This window comes from Engystomops pustulosus, chromosome 2 (genome assembly GCF_040894005.1).
Source record: "Engystomops pustulosus chromosome 2, aEngPut4.maternal, whole genome shotgun sequence".
NCBI lineage: Eukaryota > Metazoa > Chordata > Amphibia > Anura > Leptodactylidae > Engystomops > Engystomops pustulosus.
Window position 1 is genome coordinate 13,153,382 of NC_092412.1, and position 7,565 is coordinate 13,160,946.

The 7,565-nt window shown below is 44.2% G+C and overlaps 1 protein-coding gene across 4 annotated transcripts in view; it reads left to right on the forward strand.

Moving 5' to 3' along the window:
• LOC140119790 (uncharacterized) overlaps positions 1-7,565 on the forward strand; it is an 822,703-nt gene that overhangs the window by 406,298 nt on the left and 408,840 nt on the right. The window lies entirely within an intron of this gene.

The window sequence follows — 7,565 nt, forward strand, 5'->3', positions numbered from 1 at the left end:
TATACAGGCCTTGGTGCAAGGAGTGGATTACAGGACATGACACCACACCTTTCCTACTGTACAGTTCGGTTTAATGGCGTTAGCGACCAACTGTCATACTTAGCATTTACATGTCTTTGTCTTAGTCCGACACCAACCCAGGTGCCTGTCTCCAGGAACATGGGCGGTTTGTCCCTACATCTCACATAGCCTGCACTTCTCAGAAGTGCCTCTATCTACCTCTGTGCCCCAAACCATCTGTAGTCGAGCCGAGGGCGGCTCTTTCAATTGCCCCGGGGATATGCAACACCCTCGCCGATGCAATGGCGAAGGAGTGCTTGCGAATACGTCCCACAGCATGTCATCACATCACACAGGGGACATTGCAGTGGTAGCTCCTGCCTGGCAGGGCAGGAGTTAAGTGTTTTGTATGATTCAAGATCTGTCATCCAATCACTTGTATTGCATTCTGTCTAATGTAAGCTGAGATGTAATTGGAGGAGTAGCCACCACCTGACCAGGGGAGTTACAAAACCCCTGGCCAGGAATGTTCTAGAGCAGTCTCTCTCAGGAGAGAGAAGAGGCCAGTTCTAGTCAGACCTGAGGGTCTGCAGGACACCAGAAGAGTTTAGTTTTAGCCTAGCTCAGATCAGAAGAAGCAGACTGGGTTATCCCAGTCCAGACTCTATTCAGCCAGCATACCATACCAGAGCAGGAAGAGCCTAGCCCCTGCCTCTGAAGAGTGGAGCTAATAGATTAGAGTTAGTGAGGAAAGGGGTATCATCCTACCTTCAAGGGTGATACCTGAAGCACTCCAGGACAAGCTGAAGCTTCCTATTAGGGCACAGCTACCTCCCAGCCTGCCCTCTGCATCCAGGCTGGCGATCTACCTCCTGTGGCTCCCTCCAACTGCAACTCAGCACTCTACCATTCTGTTAAAGGCACGTTGCTGCGGTTCCTGTCGGTTCCAATAAAGAACTGTAAGTTGTTTTCGTTCAACCTCTGCCTCCGCCTGGTCCCTGCTACTACGGCTGCCCTCATCACAGACACCCTGTCCACTACACAGAGACTCATACTCTAGACACCAAAGGGTTGCCCCAGGGAGATCCGCTATAGCAGCCTCTCCCTCATCATTTCTTGCCAACACCACCCTGCTGGAGACCTGCCAGGCTGTAGGACAGCCCTCCGGTTCCCCATACCAAGCACCGTGACACAAGCGTGCTTAGGCCGCAACCGCCAGCCACTCAGGTACTGCGGGCCCTGGCTGACTCCAGGCCCCGAGAAAAGACTAAGCCCCGGTGGGGGATGTTGCATATCAATGCTGTATAATTATAAAACTATAGAGTCATCCTGGGGGCACATACTGGGGGCACATACTGGGAGACAGCGTTACTTAGCAGAAGCATCACTAGAGCCAGTGACGTAGGAGGCTTCTAGGGATGTTATAACTTCTGCCTAAAAAGCTCCTAATAATAATCTCAGTCATAGCTGCTGAATAGGACTAATAGTATGGGATCATAGGGAGGTTTTACTCCTGGTTAAAACATTAAAATTACAGATGTTGCACCGAATCAAACCCAAAATCTGCTTAGGGCCATGAGGGTTATCAGTCCTCAGTAATGAACACACATTCTCATTGTTCCTTTCTTCTCTTTACATTCCATCACTTGTCCCCCCCCCTCCTGCGTTCACTGAGACAAGGGGGGGAGGCAGCCCCCTCCTTCTCCATGTGGTGTCTGTAGTACTACGTGTCCCAGCATACCAGGAGAACAAAGAAGGAATCTAACACACCATTGTAACATCTAAGTTCATTGTATCATCCTACACAAATTGCTAAAACTTTTGACCACACCCTTCAAACTTTAGGTGTATTTATAAAGTTTTACACTACATTTCTGATGTTATTAAACATAAATCACAGGATTTCTCAGGTCCAAGCCTACAATGAACAATGTCCACAATTGTGTGCTGTGCTTTCCTCACATCTGGTAACTCTGTTGAAATACCACTAGCACTATACATGATATAGACAAAACACATATTTATATCTTTGCCATAATCTGCAGGACTGTATAAAGGAATAAACTCATAGAACATCTACAGTATCTGGCAAGGGTCATCTCAGGGAATCCAATAGGGACTGCACAACCATCCAGAAGCTCTCCCCACAGAAGACCAAAATCCGTAACAAATATGTTACTACCCGGGTTTTTGGACTTTGTAGTTCTGAGAGGTGACTCTTAGATAAGCAGGCACAGTCTCCTACATTTATTCCCTGGGTACTATATCTTAGTTGTCTTCTAAAGTTACAACAATACAGCTGAGCGGACTGTGAGATGCAAATCCAAAGATCTTTAGGCAATGCATTATTCCTCATACCACTAATAAAGTATATCAAAGTGAGATGCCCCCTACAGGAGAAACATCTGAAGACGATGGGGCAGATTTATCAAGCTGTCTGAAAGGCTGAATATTTCTAGTTGCCCATGGCAACCAATCACAGCTCAGCTTTCATTTTACCTGTGCTCATGAATATTTTAAAGGGGAGCTGTGATTGGTTGCCATGGGCAACTAGAAAAATTCTGACTTTCAGACAGCTTGATAAATCTGCCCCTATGTCTTTGTCCTGTTGGAGCCCGCACTTTTTCTAATCTAGTCTTGACCGGATATATTCCAGTGTGGGGGTTGGGTCTAGGTGCCACATTGCATGCACATGTCTCCCGCCAGTCTGTTTCTTTGTTTCCATACATCAATTCATCCACCATTTTAGGATGGAGGCAGTACCTTTCCTGAATGTTGTCTTTGTCTTTTGTCTGTCCAACGTTTTTGTCCGTCATCGTCATAAACCTCATACAACACACAATTTCCTATGGCTGTTTCTTTATAACCTCCTCTGGTCACTTTCTCTGTAACTTTCTTCTATCCACTTGCAATTTCCATCATATCATCATTATGCAACCAGCCTTTGTTCTTTTAAGAACCTTTCCATTTACCAACATACAAACAACCATCTTTTTATATACTTGTCCTTTTCCAACGTTCTCTGACATCCTTTTACAGCCTCTTTCTCTTTCACGATCTGTACTACTGGTTTCCCTCCGAATTGCCTCTCATCCTACCTAGCAATTTTTCCCATAATTTTCTATATATCTCTAGTGCCGGCAGACACTCGCAGTCACTCTTCCATAGGGCAGTTTTAACCACTTTTATTTAATTTAGTGATTTTTTTCCTAAACCGATTGCCCGTCAAGAAATGACTGCAGTCCCCTTCCTTCAAGCAGCTCTGGATCCTACCACACAAAATAAATGTATAAAGTCCGACTGTCCAAACTCAGTCTACTTTGTCTCAAGCGAATTCTAGGTGACTCTTTAGGTAGGGGCAATTCTAGAATGTAATCTTTCTTAAAACCAGTACAGTACAGTATCACAATAGCGCTATCAAACACACATGTTCAAACTCACACAATACCCATATACACTACCACACATCACATGGAGTTTTCAAATAAACTAACAAGATTCTTTGGACTGGGCAATATAGGCATGCAACTCACCGGACGTGGAACAATCCAAACAAGGAGAGACAGAGCAATTTGTAAGAAAAAGCTTCTTACCTTTTTGTGCAGCTGCATGGTCTGTCTGTCCTGCAAGGATGATCCCTAAATTCTCCGGTAGGCGTCATGCAAACCCAGGTCACTGTTCGAGCGCCAAGTTCTGTTAGGGAAATATCCCCATATCTCTCGATATGATATGTGGTTCCAAATCATTGTATAGTACGAGCTGCTCGGTGAATCACTCAGACCTTCACATGTTTTGAGAGAATTCCAATTTATTTAGGTTGCAGACAGTTTTTATAGGTTCTTGAGACAAAGGAACCTACTGACCATACCCACATTCCAATAGCCTTCAAGAGGATGTAACTGAAAGATGATCTGTGTACTTGGGGGGGATGGTAGAAGAACAGATTCAAACTGGGATTCTATTCCCTCACAGGGGGGGGCACTCTGCTGTGGACATTGCACTTAGGGGGGGCACTCTGCTGTGGACATTGCACTTGGGGGGGGCACTCTGCTGTGGACATTGCACTTGGGGGGGCACTCTGCTGTGGACATTGCACTTAAGGGGGCACTCTGCTGTGGACATTGCACTTGGGGGGGCACTCTGCTGTGGACATTGCACTTGGGGGGGCACTCTGCTGTGGACATTGCACTTGGGGGGGCACTCTGCTGTGGACATTGCACTTGGGGGGGGCACTCTGCTGTGGACATTGCACTTGGGGGGGGGCACTCTGCTGTGGACATTGCACTTAGGGGGGGGCACTCTGCTGTGGACATTGCACTTGGGGGGCACTCTGCTGTGGACATTGCACTTGGGGGGCACTCTGCTGTGGACATTGCACTTGGGGGGGCACTCTGCTGTGGACATTGATGAGGGGAGACAACTGGATATTTTAGTAGAGAGCAGCAGCTGCATTTCTCACCTTAGACTTATCCTCGAGTCGATATATTTTTTGTGGTGTATACAGTAAATGTATTTTTCTAAAAATTTACACTTTCTCAGCGGATAAAATACCTGAGCACTCCACAAAGTTTGATTTTCTCCCGATTATGCCAATCCCCCATATGTGGTGGTAAGCAGTTGTATGGGCACACGCCAGGGCATTGATGGGAAGCTGCACCATTCAGAGTAGATGTGCATTGTCACCTTTTTAAGGCTATACAATCTTTACATTTTACAGGGAATTTTACCATATGAGGGCTTATTTTTTGCAGGAAAAGATGTACAAACACTTAATTTTAGGACACCTTAGCTTATTGATGAAATTTCAGTAACTCTACTGTATGGATCACTACGGTTACAGCATACTATACTTCATTTATATAGTTTGCTTTATATTTTACTGAAGAAAAACTAAAATAGAGAAAATTGTTCAATTTGGCAAATGTCACAGCATTCACTGAGCAGGTCCAATAATGTTTCTGGTTTATTATACAGAATGTTATAGATGCAGAGATACCAGATATGAGGAGGGGTTATGTGATTTAGTGTATTTGGTCATTTATAAGATGTGTAAGGGAAATGGTGGTATTTAGGGGGCTTTTACTTTATTTTTAGAAAAATGTATTATAAATTTTATAGTTTCATAAATGATTCCAATTTTTTACATTATTTTTTATTTTTTAACAGGTTAGCTTGAACAAGCATCCTCTGATCACTGAGCATGCTCAGTAGATTACAGACGGGACCTGCCCCGTGGGCTGGGTGTGTAGAGGAGATCGCGAAGCCCCCTTGCACTGGATGGACCCCAGGGCAGCCATCAGAGGATCAGACTTACCTTGGCAAGCAGCGAGGGGGGTTCCAATCCACATGGGAAGCCCCTTATACACCGCAGTCATGCTGCACAGTTATAGAGTCACTGCACTGCTATACAACGGCTATTACCACCCACTGTATTTACCACTCCAAGCCCTGCTAAAGCACATGGGGCCACATGTATCACTCGTTTTTTCTGTTGTTTTTGCGCCTTTTCATTCAGGCGCACCGTTTTTTGCGCCATTTTTGCGACTAAACACCAAACTAGCCACGCAGCAAAAATAACCACCTTTCCCTCATCTATCTTACCAATCCAGATGTTTTGCTGCGCCTAATGATATTCACTTGCCCCGTTTTCATTTAGGCGCAAAAACGGGCACAAAAACACTCCAGCCCAAAGGTGGCGTTATCTGAGAAGAAAGCACTGAGCCCCTTTGCAGAACAGCTCATTTCTAGCAGCAAAGCTCAGCCAGACACTGGAACATATAATAGATACATTACATACTCTGCAGACAGGAGCTGCAGACTCTATTTACAGTTCATCACCTTCTATTTACAAAATATTCTTCTCTCTTGCTGTGAGCTCAGGAGTCTGCAGAGAAGTTTGCAGAATGTTGCAGAAGCTAAAGACAAATGTCCCCCATGTAATTCTGCACAGTATCACCAGTGTCTGAGGGGGATACTGTGCAGAATTACAGGGGTGCAGCAGGAGACCAGCACTGGGGGATCCCCTCCAGGAGAAGCCCCTGCTGAGGAGGTCACTGGGTGCTGGGTGTCACACACCTGGGTGCTGCTGTGAGTGTTATCTTCATTCTGGGATGTGGGAGAAGCAGAGAGGAGCTTGCAGCAGGATCACATGTAAGAGCCCGGATCTAACATTGCGCCTAAACTGTGTTAAAGTAAAGTGATTAATAAGAGGCAGGAAATTACCTTATCACAGTTGGTGATAATTCTGGCAAAACAGTGCGCCAGAATTTAGGCGCAACTACTACACTTAGGCGCACAAAAGTGATAAATGTGGCCCATGGTTTAAAGATATAAACTGCTGATTGCTATTCATCTATATCTATATATATATATATATATACTCTACTGCTATTCGATATCCTAAAGCCTGTTCAGTGCTTTATATCTTTTAGTTATATTTGTATTCCATTTGTCTTTGTCTAATATTTTACCTTACTCTGTCCTTACTGATTTAATATTCCCCTTTAATGGGGTTTGTTTTTCTCTGTATAGCAATCTTGCTATGATCGTCTTGGCCACAGATCCAGGCCCACTCTTTGTATTTCACATCCACTTTATGGACTGAGTTTGGCCACGTCCCTTTACAAGAAATCTGCAAAGCATCCACATGGTCCATCAACCTTCATAAAGCATTATAGGTTGGACATCCAGGCATCAGAGGATTCAGCCTTTGTCAAAGCCTTGGTAAGTAAGATCCCTCCAAATAGTCCCAAGTCCTGTGTGTGCTTCAGAACGGAACATAGGGAGAGTGGATATTTGCTTACTGAAATTTCTATTTCTTTAATACTTGAATGAATTGTTTTTGCTTCATATTTTACAATGATTTGTGTGTAGTCCTGCCTTTAATAGGTGGAGTTAACCAGAAATCAATTAGATAATTGTGTTCCTGCTTATTAACCGGTTCTCTTCTGGGGGAATTAACTCATGAGTGCTGCCTTTGGATCCAAGGAAATCGAAATTTCGGTAGACAAATTTCCGCTGTTGCTTCAGTATTGCCGCATAATGTTCTTTAATACATAGATGGATCACGAGGAAAGTGCTACACTCCATCCACAACATGATGCTGCTCCTTGTCCCACGGTTGGGATGGTGTTCACAGGCTTAAAAGATTCTCCTTTTTTATTCAAACGTAATGATGTTCATTATATACAAACAGTTACATTTTTCTTCTGGAGTAATGGTTTCTTCTTTGCAGAGTGGTCCAAGTCAATACAGGACTTGTTTCACTGCGGGTAATGACACACTCTTACCAGCTTCAGCTAACATTGTCACAGGTACTTCTGCTTTTGTTCTTGGGTTGATGCACATTTTGAACCAAAGCATGATCATGAGACACAGAACTCACCCTTCTTAAAACAGAACATCATTATCATAACATTGAGGATTTTTGTATCCCAGTCAGAATTGTGATAGGGATGTGGGTTCACATTTGGTGTGAATTGTAAGGCACGTAGATGGAACATGTATTGCGAGGTGGTATATTTACTTCTCATTGGTAGCTGTTTGAGACATTGAACCACGCAAAA